The sequence below is a fragment of the Lissotriton vulgaris genome, chromosome 3_2 (genome assembly GCF_964263255.1).
Source record: "Lissotriton vulgaris chromosome 3_2, aLisVul1.2, whole genome shotgun sequence".
NCBI classification, from domain to species: domain Eukaryota; kingdom Metazoa; phylum Chordata; class Amphibia; order Caudata; family Salamandridae; genus Lissotriton; species Lissotriton vulgaris.
In genome coordinates this window covers 184,676,236-184,692,433 of record NC_141690.1, presented here as the reverse complement: position 1 = coordinate 184,692,433, position 16,198 = coordinate 184,676,236, and the positions used below count along the sequence as shown (strand labels likewise).

Sequence of the window (16,198 nt, the reverse complement as noted above, 5' to 3'; positions counted from 1 at the left end):
AGTACACAAGGCATAGTCTTGGAGGTTGATGTAGGTTTAAAAGCTCAGGTACAATATTACACAATAAATGTGATGTATAAATCCTACAATACAATAAATGAAATGTAAGTAAGTATATGCTTTTAGAAAATGAAAATTGGTTGACAAAATATGATAGATCATAGTTGTGTTAGGCTGGCAAAGAAAAGGCCTCTGTGCATGCCAGCTACATACAGCTATGAGTCACTGAAAGGACAATGAAAAGTGATGATTTTCCAATACTCTGTAGTGTTCACAGTGAGAACTGGGTGATATGGACCGTATGGCCTCTCCCACTTGGCAATGATTGCATTGCTTATGTTTCATAAAGACTTCCACATTTTCTCAACGTATTTTTCCTTTTCTAAACGTATATGCATCCTGGATATTGTACCTGAGCTTCTAAACCTATATCAACCTCCAAGACTATGCCTTGTCTACTTGATATAACTATCCTGAATGTTTTTCAGTCTCACTTTTTCCGACTGTTTAGCGCCCCCGGAGAGTTTTAAGTATGACCATGGGGGCAGTCCCACTGTTAGGCACCGGAAGCTCCCTGTCTGTGCATGGGACATATGTGGACACAAGCAGATCAGTTGTGTCAGTTCTCCATGATGTGACAGAGGGGCATGTCTGCTCTGCTGGGACAACCCGAGGAACTCACAGCCGGAGCAACACCCAAACCCGAAGAATCCACTACTGAAAGAACAGCACTAGCTCGTCGATAGTGCCTCTTAGTGCTGTAGATTCTTGCTGGAGAAACGAGTGTCGATTTAGTCTCTGGGCCGTGAATGTTGGCCGTATGAATTTTGCAGTTTGGCTTCTCACCTGGGAAGGTGTGGGGCAACCTTCATAGACCCAAAATTAAAGTGACAAAAGCCCAGCATGGGTGACATTTGCAAATCCTATGCTTAAAAGGTTTGCTGTAAAAATGGCAAATCTCTTTGCCAGTTTCTAGCTTGGCGTGGATGGCATTGTGCTGATCCTATGCTAGCAAAAGAAACATTTGAGGTGAGCAGATCTGGAGTGTCTGTTGTGTTGCAGAATATTCCATATAAATGTGTGGCTTTCCACCAGAGACTTGGGAACTAAAGAGGGTTCCCTGCACTTTTCTGCATAATGTATGCAGCACTCTAAACCAGAAAGGGAATTGTTTTGACTTATAGTGGTTGCTCTTTAGTGTCTGGCCAAAGCTATACCACTCTGACGAGTTCTATTAAGAGTGAAGCACGTGGGGGGGAGGAGCCAAGCTCGCGACCGTGATGGCCCCACTGTAGCTCGGCTCCGTCAACCTTCCTGCCTGAAACGCATATCCTGTACCTCATCCTGCCCCGAGGAGACACATTCGACAAAATATGGGAAGGTGAAACACTGCTCGCACTCACCGTTTGTCCCGGGGGCTCCTGGGTGCCGCGGATCTTGAGCTGTGCCCTTGTTTGTTCCGGAGCCTCCGTGGCGTGCAGGCCGGGGACTCGCCTGCGATGGTCGGCGGAGCAGGGTGTCGACGCCGGCCCCCGGCGGAGGAGAGGAGTCGGCTGAAGAGGCCATTGTGCGGTTGTACCGGTGGCGACTGACCGGGCCCGGTCTGGTGGCCCGGGGGCTCTGTTGCGGGGCGCGGCCCGCCTCGGACGGGGGTAGACCGTACAGGAGGCTTGTCCCCCCTTTGTTGTCCTGTCCGGCCATCTTGAAGCCCTTTGCCCGGAATCGGCGGGCGGCGCCCGTGAGACGGTGGCGCCAGCGACCCCTTATTTTTTGGCGGCCCATCTTTCTGCACCAAGATTGCCATTAGCGGGGCTCGACGGGACTCCGCTGGGCCTTGTTCGACGGCCCGGTCCGGGGTTGAGGAACGGAGCGTCCTTGTTGCATTGACAAAATGGCGGCCGGCGCCCTGGGTCTCGGACCTGTTTGGGGCGGCGAATCTGGTCTGTCGAAATGCACGATGGCTGAAGATTGTGGGAGTGAGCCCACGATTGGCGATGTCTTCGCTGCCCTATGTTCTTGGCGCGTGACCATGGCCTTTGACGCAGTTGTGCAAGATAGCGGTTCTGCCGCCAGGCCTGTTGGGCCGTCCCCCATGAATGCGGCCCGACTGAGGGAGTGTGCTGACTTGCCTCTCCCGGCTGTTGCAGGGAGTGCTGCCGCCGTTCATCTGGGAGACCATATGTCTGCTGCTTTGAGTCTCCAGGAGGTTTTGATTGTGGCGGACGTGGGTGAGGGCCCCATGCCGGGGCCCGTCCAGGTCAGTCTGGCTGGGGAGCTCGGCGGCTGTTTGACTCGAACTGCTTTGGTGGGGTCCCACGGCTGTCCCGTGGGGGATACCTCGCCCCTTTGGTCGGCGGGAACGCACCCACACTGTTTGCTGCTCCTGATGTTGCTCTTTGACAGTTTGGTCTGCTGCCGCCATTGTTTGCATTGCTGCTCGAGAATGGGATCCCCTGTTTTGCACCCTTGGCCTGCCTTGTTCCGATCCTATGTACACTCCATGCCGAACTGCTTGCTGTATTCTACTTTATTATGTACTAAAGTTATGATTATTATTATTATTAAATCGGTTTTGTACAGCGCCCGGTTACCCTAGAGCATCCCAGCCCTTTGCCACCAGAGAGTGTCAGAAATAGCGAGGACAGAAAAGATTAGCAGAAGAGGAGAGTTTTAAGTTGTTTCCGAAAGCGCAGAAGACATGGTTCCGCGCGTAAATATAGGGGGAGGGCATTCCAGAGGGTGGCAACGTTGACTGAGAATCTCCTTCCTCCTGATCGGGCCTTTTTTACCCTAGGGACAACAGTCAGGTGTTGCTGGTTTGAGCGTAAAGTTCTGCTGGCTTTATACAGGATCACCTTCTTCTGAAGGACGGGGGGGCCTTTGCCTTGCAAGATTTTGTGTGCAAGGCATAGGGATTTAAATTTCACTCTTTCCCGTATTGGCAGCCAGTGTAGTGCCCTCAGTGCTGGTTTAGCGGAACGAGACATGGGGATGTTGTAAAGCATTCGTGCTGCCGCATTCTGAACTTGTTGGAGTCTGTTCAGAGTGCTCTCAGGGACACCGAGGTAGATCGCATTGCTGAAGTCTAACCTAGACATAATCAGACCCTGGATTAGGAGCTTTCTAGATAGAAAAGGGATGAGTGGTAGTACCTTACGTACCAATCCGAGGAGACCAAAACAGACACCTGCTAGTTTGGAGGCCTGGGTTCTGAGGGAGAGATCACGTTCCATCCAAATGATCAGGAGAGGACAGGGGTGAGACAGAATTGCCTCGGTGGACTGCTAATTAATGTATGGAGATGAGGACTGCTCGCAGCTGTAGCAATATGACCGATTCCTCTTCAAGGTCATGATATTTGAGTTTGTGTCGACCTCGTTTCGATGTGGGTTTTAGCTGTGTTAAGGCGGGGGTGGGAGCTGAATGTTCGATTGCAGATCTCTTCTCCTTTTTGTCTGTAGTGTTCTTTTCTTACTTTCTGATTCTTCTATATTTCGGGTTCTACTTAGGGCGACAGGCACGCTGCTGGGGGGGTAGGCCGTAGCCTTCTGCAAGGGTGCAGGGTGGTGTGGGTGGGATGGGGTCTGTATATTGTTCGTTTTTTTCTTAGTTCTATGGCTCTTTTGTATCCCTTTACCGGGACGCTGTGTCTGCGCGCTTTCTCCATGGGATGTTAGCCGGCTGGGTAGGATATGATTTCCTCACGTCAATGATAATGATAGCACATTTACCATGTCTTACTTGCCTCGACCCCGATTGTGGGTCTCTAGTACTATGTGCTTTACTCGCCATGGGGCGCGTACTGCGGCGCTGCGTTCTTTCTTTCCTGTTTTTAATATTCCTTTCTCTATCCTTCCCCTCTTTTTCTCTTTATTTGGGTTAGTATAGTGGATGGCTATCTTTGCGTTGCTGTTCTGACTCCTTTGATTTGTACCAGCACACATTCAGGTGGTGGGGGGTGGATGGTGGGCAGCGGTGGGAACTGATTTGAAACGGGGCGACTATACGTTGACTTTGCCAATTGCTGCTATTACTTCCGCTTCTCACTGCTCCTTTGTATTGATGCTTTACCAACTGCCCGCCATAGGAATTCAGATATCAATAGTTGCAACTGATCCTGCTATACTTCCTATTATATCATAAAATTAACCTTCTTTTATCCTGCTCCTAGCGGTTATACCGGGCCTTTTAATGTTGACTGATTGTTTATATACTGCTGAGAAACTGCTGGAGAATTTCAATGCTGATTTCGTGCGCTCATAATGTGTCGTGGCAGGCCCGTATTTGTACGCTTCTGCTTGCACAATAAAGGTTTAAAAAAAAAAAAGAGTGAAGCACGTGTATGGGGTTGTTTTATCCATTCTAGGTTAGCTTGAATGGTATTGTACCAATCCAAAGCTGTAATACTGGTACAGGAATAGTAAAATGCTTTTGTCAATTTTCAGCTCGGCGTGGAAGGCACTTGTATTGTATTGTATTGTAATTGCATGTATATAGAGCTTACTACCCCTGACGAGGCTTCAAAGCGCGTTTTCGGCAAGTAGCATGCTACACCGGGACCCATAGAGGATTAGTGTTGAATTAGTATAGTGAAACATGCAAGTACATTTTAAGTGGTGGATAGGTTAGTCAGTTATTTGGATTTGGAATGATAGCAGAAGGATAGAGGAGGACAAAGGTTTGTACTTATATAGCGCTTGATGACACACACTATTCAGGAAGCCTACAAAGGATTAGCGGTGAATTAATATGGTGAAATATGAAGTAATTTCAGTGGTGGATATTAGTCAGTTACTTGGAGTGAGAAGGATAGCGGAGGGATAAAAGGGGAAGAACGATTTGCATTCATATAGCACCTGTTACCCCTGATGGGTGTTGAATCGCTTTTCTGGCGAGTAGCACGCCACTCCGGAACCCATAAAGGACTGCTGTTGAAAATTAGTGCCGCTCGTGAAGCGTGTTCTAGAGCTTCACTGTGCCGTTTCTGGTGTGCCTGCTGTTGGGGGGTCAGCGGAGCCTGCAGCACAGCCACAACATTCGGGGCAAACGCGAGGACTCCAGGGACCAGGAGCCTCGCGGTGAGAGCCAGCTGACACGGACCTAGTGGACACGCCTCCTCTACCTTAAAACGCCTCACGGCCCCCGCTCCGTGGGTGCCGCTCGTGAAGCGTGTTCTGGAGCTTCCCTGTGCCGTTTCTGGTGTGCCTGCTGTTGGGGGGTCAGCGGAGCCTGTAGCACAGCCACAACAACACTCGGGGCAAACGTGAGGACTCCAGGGACCAGGAGCCTCGCAGTGAGAGCCAGCTGACACGGACCTAGTGGACACGCCTCCTCCACTATTTCAACATTCAACGTTCCCAATACGCGGGATGCGAGCGGGCGCCGGGCGAAGCCCGGGCAATGGGCCGGCCCTCTGTGGCCCTCAGGGGCCGGAAGAGGCTGGGCTGGGCCACGGACTTTGGCCCTGCATCAAAGGACCTATATACCCAAGTGAGACCTCTAAATCTGTTATCAGGGTAAAGTGCTTTTGAAGTTTGTTTTGTTTTCCCATCCAGTACCTAAGTGCAAAAGCAAGTTTGGACGATGTCTAAATCCAAAACTGATACTGCATCTGGGTTGGGCACCATGGACAATTATTTGGTAAAAATGGTGAATCAAATTAATAACGATCGAAGGGCCTCGCTAGGTCGAGGGACTAATCCTGTTTTACACGAAGACATGCCTACCCCACTGCCTACCCTACTGGTGGATTCAGCTGTGGTTGATATTCTTGATGTGAGTAATAGGGCTGTCATAACGGCTGAAGCGCAGGTTCATGCCGAGTTGAATGAAGATTTACCTGATATACCTATTGAGCCAATAGAGCAGCCACCGCCTGCCCCTAGACCAGTGAGAACTTGCAGAAAATTACAAATCAAACGCGGGGGGAAGTACCGTAAAAAAAGAATAGAAACAGTCCAATTAGTTCCAAATGGCTCTGCTATTGGAACTGATTTACATGAAGGTAAAAGTGTAGCTGGTACAAACATAAATCCGGAGCAATTTGCCCTATTGATTCGCACTATAGAAGCTAAGATAGAGGCAAAGATAGAAGAGCTGATGAAACCCTTGACATCTAAATTAGATACTGTGGCCCTAGAAGTTAACAGATTAGGTGGATTGATAGCAACACACTTGGCCTCAGCCGTGGCCGAAAGATCTAAGGCTGTGGACAAGGGTCCTGCTGGAGAGGGGCAGGGAACTGGTAGAGTGAACTCACAGCATACTAGCCAGCAAATAACTGTAATCAAAACTGCCTCACCTGATCTCACACTACCAATCGGCCAGAATAAACAGGCTACAGTAGATCCAGAGGGTAACTCGTATACTAGACAAGTAAAGAAATGTCGCTAATTCAACCTTCCTCCTGAATGTGCACCTTATGTGGCTGCTCTAACAAATGTCCCGCCTATTGATTGTAACTCTGCTCAGTCCTATGAGGAATCCCATGATTCATTAAAAAATAAAACAGTATCATGGTTGAATAAAAGATGTGGCTTTCCAACCACATACTCTGATCAAATATTGTCAACAAGAAGGGTGAACTGGATTGGCCCGTCCAGAAAGACAACTAGTTGGGATTGTATTATTGTTAATTTCAAGCATCCCCAACACGTTGCGACAGTTTTATTGAGAGGGCATCCTTAGTTTACAATGTGAACAGTGTATGTGTACGCCCACTTGGTTATTTTTACACCCATCTAATTAAAGCCCCTCCTAATCCTAGGAAAATTAGGCCATTTATTCCTATTCAGCCTCCGGCCCCTCAAGTGACATATCTGTATAATGTTTATAACCATTGTATGAATGGGTTCAATGTTGCAACTCAGAATAGATTTGATTTACTCTCGGGTCTGGAAGCGTGCGATTGACGTGAGGAATCCGAGAGACAGGGGAAGGAGAGATTGGCTGAAGTGGGATGTACAGAGATCACACGCGTAAAAATGAGTCAAAAGAATGTAATTTCCTGGAACATTGCGGGATTGGGTGCTAAAATGGAAGACTGCAATTGGATTAGGTATATTAAGCAGTATCAGATTATCTGTTTGCAGGAGACTTGGTCAGTTGAATGTGACCATTTCCTTGAAGGGTATAAGGCATTCTATGTCCCTGCAATAGCAACAATCAGGGGAAGACCTAAGGGGGTATTGGTCACGTTCATTTCTGTTGCACTATCTTGTAAAGTACGCAGAGTCTTAACAAGCAATTCTGGAATCATTGGTTTAATTCTAACTGGAGAGAACTGTATAGCCGGTTTGGTCAATTTTTATAATGCTGTCAATCCATGCTCAGTTTCTAGTCAGATATTAGCACTGAATGTCTTTATTAGTATTTCAATGAAGGTTTGCCTCCACAATCTCATGATCATGGGTGATTTTAATGTTCACCCTTGTGGTGACCCCCTTTTGAAAAGTATTTTGGATTTGCATTGTGCACGATCCGAGGGTTTGCATTTGGAATACACGACTGAGAGGGAACTCTTTAATGATCTATTGAATGATCTGGATTTGACGCTGACCATGGCACTGATGGATCCTATCAAGTGTTTTGAGACCCCGACTTTTAAGGGGCATGGGAGGGGAACTTAAATTGATTATGTATTACTTACATCTCCAATGCAGTCCTTTGTGGATTCTTTTACTATCGAAGACAGTGAATTTAGTGATCATAACCCGCTCACTGTTCACCTGAGGGGTCCATGGATAGCTAAAGAAGGACCGAATCCTATCACTGGTAGGGTGAGCACAACTGATGGGAGACGCCGACTAAGATGGTCTAAGATCACCCCATATCTGCTGTACAAAGACATTAAAGCCATTTGTGCAGATGAAATCATGGCTTGTACTCAAGAAGGGTCACAGCCGAGTAAGGTCCTTAGTGCCTTCCAAAGTCTATCGGACAAGGTTTGCCAGCTGCTGTCGGCCCCAGCAAAGAATTTAGAGAATGCGGGACCACAATGGTTTAACCATGATTGCTCTGAAGCGGCAAGAAATCTAAGGTTGGCACTGGTAGCTAAACCAAGAATAAAGGTGACAGTTCAACTGTGCCAGAAAGAATACAAATCTACCATTGCCAAACATAAGGAATCCCTAAGAGAAGAGGCATGGAGTGAGATTCTTGATCCCACTACTTTGCGGTGTAGCTCCAGGTTCTAGGCGGTAATGAAGAAACCTTTCCTGGTCCAGGAGCCGGGTGACGGTTTGGAATGCTACATACCAAAGGAGGAGTGGGAAGCACACTTCAAGCAACTATATTGCTGCTCGATGGATGAAATTTCCAACCCTGCCCCTTGTAATAATGGTGAAGTAATTAGTTTTGATAGAAGTGAGGTTACTGGGGGTATTGTGGGACTAACTGCAGGGAAAGCTCCCGGTCCCGATGGGATTCCTCCAGACTTATTTAAGTCTGAGCCAAAATTTTGGGCACCCATATTAGAGTCTGTCTTTAATGCTGCTGTGAAAAATGGTTGTCCACAATCATGGGGGGTTTCTACGATTGTCCCGGTTTTCAAGAAGGGGGACAAAGGTAGCCCACATTGTTACAGACCTATTTCATTAATAGACTCTATGGTTAAGATAGTAGGAAGAATCCTACTGCAGAGACTTTCATACTGGGCGATGGAAAACAACATCATGTCCATCTCCCAGTATGGTTTCTGCAGTGGCCGCTTAACAGTAACTCAGTGCCTTAACCTCTTTTTAATATTAAGTAAGTACACTGTTGCTCAAAGGGGTACCATCCACCTCGCCTTCATGGACTTGTCTTCAGCTTCGACTGTGTAAACAGAGGAAAGTTATGGCAGTCTATGAGGGTGAAGGGTGTAGATAGTGGAATTGTTGATTTCCTTGTTAATCTACATAGCAATACTAGAGCAAATGTGAGATATTCTCAAGATCTGAGTACAACAAATAATTTTGACATCAGAAAGGGTGTCCGCCAATGATGTATCTTGGCCCCCTTCCTTTTTAATTTTTATATTAATGAGCTAGAGAGCGTGTTGCAGAACGTACTGGCTGACTGCCCCAGAGTCGGCAGGCGGGGAATTCCTGTACTTTTATACGCAGATGATGCGGTTTTAATTTCCAGAAGTGAGAGGGGTCTTCAAGCTCTATTAAATGCTTTTAAACTGTTCATGACGGAAAGAGACCTTTTGGTCAACAATTCGAAATCATTTGTCATGCAAGTAAGCCAACAACCAAGAAGGAACTTTTCATTTAAAATTGATGAAGTAGTAATCCCCATATCAAATACGTTCTCGTACCTTGGGGTTCTTTTTGATACTAAACTTAACTGGGGTCCTCATCTTGCAAAAAAGAAAGGGGAATTGGTGAGGGTTAATGCTTCCATTTTTAATTTTGCATCGAAACTGGGGAAAAAACCTACCAGTGCCATGTTGAAACTTTATAATGCAAAATCAGTGGCAACTGCTATATATGGTAGTGAAATTTGGGGGTATGTTGCCGGTGAGCAGCTGCAGATTGCTGAAAACTTCTTCATGAAGCGTCTCCTGTGTGTCCCTGCAGGTACGTCAAATCTTGCAGTACACGAAGAGCTAGGGACGCAATATCTAAGTGACACTTTTTCCTTACGCCCGTTGACCTGTTGGTTAAAACTCTGGTTGAATCAGGATATACCACCAACACATTTGTGAGGGATTATTTGATCCAGGACAAGGCGATGGGCACCCCATGGATAAAATACCTGAAATCCAGCTTTGCTAGGCTTGGCCATCTGGATCTGTTTGAACACCCAAGTCAGATTGTAAAGGGGGATCTGGAGTTAACTAAACGGGCCTTCCTTATCGACAGGAAGACCCAGAGGGAAGGAGTGGAGCTCCAGAAACAAAGTGTGAGAAAATTTGTCATGCTGAAAACGTGTGAAACTACAGAGCCGTATTTGTTGGGCTCACTGACCTTTCATGAAAAGTTCCTGCTAACAAGGTTTAGGTTAAATCTTTTTCATCATCTGCTGATTAGGCCAAAAACTGACATTTTTAATAAATTTGCAGCACCCTGCGGCTGCGACGGAAAGTCTCCGCAGGATATGCTGCATTTTATATTTTTATGGAGGTTTTATGAATACCCACGCAAGCGCTATCTGGTAACCCTTTTAAAAAAACGTAAATTTACCCAGATCAGACCGGCATTAATGTATTTACAACTTTTGCATAGTGACAGTATTCTCCAAATTACTGAATTTTTAAAATTGACTGTGAAGCTGAGAAATTGTATGGACCGGTAATGGACCTCTGTGATGAATTATTTTTTTCCTGATTCCATTGTACGGAAGATAGTACATTCCTGCACCTTTGGCACTTTATCTGATATGTGTTTACAATTAATGTGTTTTAAATTGTTTTATTACTGTATGTGTACTTTTACTATTACTGTATAAAGTCTTTTATTGATTGATTGATTGATTACTGTTGAAAATTAGTATAGTAAAAAAATATGACGTAATTTGAGTAGTGGATATGTTATTCCATTATTTGGGTAGTATATTATTATTATTATTATTATTATATGAAACTTGTAACGCGCTCAGCTTACCCGGGGGCATCCCGGCGCGACAGACCAAAGAAGGAGAAACTCGATTACTCACTACTGTGGAAACAAGTAGGTTTTAAGGAGTTTCCTGAATAATAGGATCTTGGGCTCTGAGCGAATCTTAAGGGGCAGAGAGTTCCACAGAGATGCCACCTGTACCGAGAAACGCCTGCCCCCAGTCCGAGCTCTCCTAACTCTCGCAGATTGCAAAAGATGTTGCTGGTCCGAGCGCAGAAGGCGTGGAGGTTTATAAGGACGGGCCATATTAAAAAGGATGGGGGGGCCCTTGCCATGTAGAATTTTATGGGCCGTACACAGCGCCTTGAATTTCACCCGCTCCTTAACAGGGAGCCAGTGAAGCGCATTCAGGGCCGGGGCAGCGGACTGCCTTCTAGGGATCTCCATCAAAACTCTGGCAGCTGCGTTTTGTACCTGTTGGAGGGTTTTAAAGGTCGCTTCAGAGGCACCAAGAAACAGGGCATTACCAAAGTCGAGCCTTGAAAGGATTAAACCACGCATCAAAAGCTTCTTAGCTGGATCCGGAAGCAGTGGTAGCACCTTTCGGGCTGACTTCAGTAGACCGAAGCAAACCCCCGCGGTCTTTCTGGCGTGGGTCCTAAAGGACAGATTTTCCTCCAACCATACTCCCAAGGACTTGATCTCCTTCTTGGGAGATGGTGGATCGCCAAGAGACCGGGGCCAACAGCTGGCAATAATGGAGGGACTGGAGTTGCCCAAGAGCATCAACTCAGTTTTTCCTCCATTGAGCTTTAGAGCCGAGTTGGACATCCATTGGTAGACATTGGCCAGGCAGTCATGTAACAAGTTGGGTTGTTCCGCCAGCTGAGTGAGGCCCACCACCAGCTGAGTATCATCAGCATAGCTGATGATCTTCAACCCCGAAGGGGCTACCACTCTTTCAAGTGGAGTCATGTATGCATTGAACAAAGTAGGGCTCAACGATGAGCCCTGTGGGACTCCACATTGAAGAGGGAATAGGGAAGACTGCTCTGCCCCTTCCCAGACTTGGTAGAAACGGTTGGAGAGGAAGGATCCCAACCATTTCAGGGCCGTCCCTGAGACACCTACCTCTGACAGGCGTTGGAGGAGCACCTGATGACTCACGGTGTCAAAGGCAGCACTCAAGTCCAGGAGGATCACTGCCACTGATCCTCCAGTATCAAGAGTGCTCCTTGCTTCCTCCACTACCGCCAGCAGGGCTGTGTCCGTTCCCTGGCCGGGACGGAAACCAGTCTGGGAGTCTCCCAACAGGTGGTTGGACTCAAGATAGTAAGAAAGCTGACGGTTAACCAGCTTCTCGGTGATTTTAGAAAACCCCGGCAGAAGCGAGATTGGCCTGAAGTTGGTCAAATTGGCGGGATCCAAGCCTGGTTTTTTCAGTAAGGCTTTTACTACTGCCCTTTTCCATCTCTGAGGGACTATGCCATGAGAGAGAGAGAGGTTGATAAGGTCGGTCAGCGGAGCTGACAGAGTGTTAGCCACAAGTTTAAGATGTTTCATAGGCACTGGATCACTCGGAGATCCACTCTTCATCTCCAACAAGACCTTTGTAACCTCCTCTTCCGAGAAGGGGCCAAAGGAGACAAGTTCGGTCGGACAGCTTATTGGACCAGCAGCCGGCTCAGAGATTTGAGGCATAGCGGGCAGAGAGGATAGGATTGTATCTATTTTTGAATGGAAGAAACTAGCCAGTTCTTCACATTTATCTTTAGGATTAACATGCACGACTGGCGGGACCGGGGCTTTCAAGAGTTCTTTAAAAATTTTAAACGATTCTCTTGGAGAATTACTTGCCCTCTCAATCCTATCACTAAAGAAATTCTTTTTGACATCCTTCAGTGCACTTTTGTATTTTCTCATCTCTCTTTTATAATTAGCCCGGCTTTCTTCCGTCTGCTCTCTCCTCCAGGCACGTTCAAGCCTTTTGCAAGAAGTTCTGCAACTCCTAAGTTCCAGAGTGTACCAGGGGGCAGAGGCAATTCTTCTCTCCCTGATAAGCCTCCTTTTTTTAGGAATCAAAAGATCAAGAGAGTTAGTGAGCCAATTAGCCAGGTGTTGATCAGCAATATTGGGGTCATCTACAGGGTCAGGGCGAGTTATAGCTAGCTCTTCAACCCAACTGTCAACCGGCAGCTTCGACCAGAGTCGTTCCACAGTATATTGTCTAGGCACGGGATCTCCCCGGTTCTTCAACAACCAGCTGAAAGGAATAAGGTGGTGATCCGTCCAGGGAAGGGCCAACATCTGGAGGGCTTGCAGGTTGGCAGTATTAGCAAAAACAGCATCAAGCTGATGACCTCTGTTGTGAGTAGCTCCCAGATGAGCGAGGTGAAGATCGAGAGCACCAAATGAGCTCAATAAATCTCTTGCTACTACATCATTGGGGTCATCAAAGTGAAGATTAAAATCCCCAAGAAGTACAAAGTTGCATGAGGCAGCGGCTAATGGAATGATGGCCTCAATGAGAGAGTCCACAAAATTCCCCAGCGTAGCAGGAGGCCGATACAAAAGGAGGCCGGAGATGGAAACGGAAGAAGATATGCCAAGGGAGAAATGACAGCTTTCAGTGTTGGTAATACCGCAGTCTACAGCTTTGCACACGAGTGCATCTCTATACACGATGGCCACTCCACCCCCTCTCCCATCCGGCCTATCAAGATGGAAAATGAGGTATCCTGGCGGGAGAGCATTGACAATATCGGGACCAGAACACGCGGTCAACCACGTTTCCGTCAGGAATAACACATCCAGACAGTGGTCCAAAAGGAGGGAGTGTATTTCCATCGCGTGACAAGGCAGTGATCTGCAATTAAGCAGAGCCATAGTGAGTGAATTTAAAGTCACACAGCTATTAGACAAACGACACCCAAGACAGTGTTTAAAGGCAGTACCCTCAACCCAGTAGTAACGGCAACTAGGCAGTTTAGGCGCGCGAAGCGAGAGCAGTGAGTCCCGTGAATACCTGTGGGGGGGGGGGGCAGAAGTCTAGGTGGATTGAGCAGAGTGGTATGCCCTGAGCCCGTCTGGGCCCGGACGGGCACAGACGGGCTTGACTCTGGCGAAACTCCGGCGATATTAGTATAGTTTAGTATAGAATTTGAGAAGTGAACATCTTAGTCTGTTAATTTCGATTGAAAAGGATAGTGGAGGGATAAAAGAGTTTTGTTTTAGGGGATCGGTATAGTAAAAGAGGTGTCAGATGATGCAAGGAGGGGTAGAGTAGGAGAGAGTCTAGAAAGGGTTATTTTGGCAATCATAGTAGTGGTATGGGGTTTGGGATAAATGAGAGAGTGGATGTAGAGGATATATTGATAGATGTATAGGAGGAGAGATAGGGTAGTGCATTGGAAGGAGTGGTAGAAGAAGTTTGAGCTTAGTCAGAAGGTTGAGCTAGAAGATATATTGAGTGAAGTATAGGCTGAGAAATAGGGTAATGCATTGGAAATGCTAAATTAGAAGAAAGTGATAAATATATAGATCCATAAGTACATTGAAAGTATATAGTGTTGCAGGGTGTTCCATATAAATGAACTGCTCTCCACATGAAACTTGGGAAGCATCCAGGGTTCCCTGCTTTTTTTGCATAATTTATTTGTCACTTTAAGCCTGAAAGCGCATTGTTTTGACATATATTGGTTGCTACCTTGTGTCTTAACAAAGCTGTACCTTTAAAGCGAGCTCCAATAAGAGCAAAACACGTCCCAGAGGCTGCTTTTATTCATTCCAGGTTGATGTGGATGGTATTTTACCAATACTGTGTCTGATGTGGTAATGGTTTTTGTCCTATTTCAGCACGACGTGGATGACACTTTCTAATCCTGTGCATAAAGATGTGTAAACATGCATGAAGGCTTTGCCACTTACTAGCTCAGCATGGATCGTACTGTGCTAATTCTATGCTTAAAAACTGTGCTAGAAAAACAAACATTTGAGGTGTGCCGATTTGGAGTGTCATTGGTGTTGTAGAGTATTCCATATAAAGGTGCTGCTCTCCACCTGAAACTTGGGAACTACCCAGGTTTCCCTGAGCTTTTTTTGCATAATTCATGCAGCACTCTTAGACTGAAAGAGTGGTGTTTTGACTTATACTGGTCGTTTCCTTGTGTCTGGACAAAGCTAAACCTTCTGAAGAGCTCTAATAAGAGTGAAACACATGTGTCAGGTATTATTCATTCCTGGTTGACTTGGATGGTATTTTACCAATCCAAAGCTGTAATACTGTTCCTGGAGTGATAAAAGGCTTTTGTCATTTTTCAGCTCATGTGAATGGCACTTGCTAATCCTATGCTTAAAGACTTTGCTGTAAAAATGTCAAAAAGCGTTGTCACTTTCTAGTTTGGCATGGATGACTCTGTGCTAATCCTAGGCTTAAAAACTCTGCTAGCGAGACATTTGAGGTGAGCAGATTTAGAGTGTCAGTGGTGTTGTAGAGTGTTCCATATAAAGAAGCAGTTCTCCACCTGAAACTTGGGAACTATCCAGAAAAGCTCTTATAAAAGCAAAACACGTGTCAAGGGTTGTTTTTATTAATTCCAGGTTGGCTTGGATGGTATTTTACTGTCATACATCCAAAGGGTATTTCAAGTCACGCTAGAATTCCATGACCTTGGTGACTTGCAATATCCTTATAATGTACTGCGGGGTACTTTATCTCATATATATTGTTAAAATACATATAGCGGGAATCAAGAATAGTAAACTATACTTACCTATATATACTTGCCTTGTTGAAATTTTGACCATCTATATTTCTGCTGTATTATTTTTCATATTCGTTTAGTACAATATTTAAAACTTGATTTAAAACTCGATTGTCCAGTACCCTACCCCTGGAAATTGGCAATCATTGCCCTGCTATCGGTTGACATGTACCCAATGGAGTGTTTACATCTTTTGTTGTGCTGCAACAGCTAAACAGTCTTTGGAGTACTTTGTAAACGGTTGCATTATATACCTACTCTAATAGTGATTTATAAACAATTCAGAGTCACCTTCAAAGACGTATATGTTAATTGGAGAAAGTGCTGATTTATTTTGTTTTCCAATGCTTGCTTTTCTCAGAATTCTCTTGGATATGCAAGCTGAAGTCTGGTGAGTTGTGTTGTTTCATTTGAATACAATCTGTTAGTGTCACAGGAGCTGCAAGGGCTTGCAAGAAATTGGCAGCAACATTTTCCACATTTACACTCCATATTAAAAAAGATGGCTGTTATCATGCATATCATGTAGCCCTTGGTGGACTGAGGTGCCTAGTCTACTCCTGTATGATGCAGCCACAGACTAGTTTATATACTAGTAGCGAGTTCTCTTTCCTATGTGTGCCCGCCATGAATGCCACTGAACCTGCTGGTCCAGTGTAGAAAGAAATTTCTTTTGGTTTCTTTGATTACGTGGTTGACTAAAGGAGAGAGGTGTTGCAACCAGTGCTTAATTTGTAGAAAACGTTAGTGCTGGGCCCTCGTCAGGAGGCCACTGCAGTTTGCACCACACATTGCCCCTGCCATGCTGCCAAGATAGTAGCAACACAAATACTAACCATCACACTCCTACAAGTGTGACATTTGGCCCCCAAAATGTTTTTTGCGGCAGGT

General features: G+C 45.9%; 1 pseudogene; it reads left to right on the top strand.

Annotated features, from left to right (window-relative positions):
* Positions 1 to 7,034: 7,034 nt before the first annotated feature.
* The window catches only part of LOC147725492 (uncharacterized), a 33,247-nt pseudogene continuing 24,083 nt past the window's right edge, over positions 7,035 to 16,198 (top strand).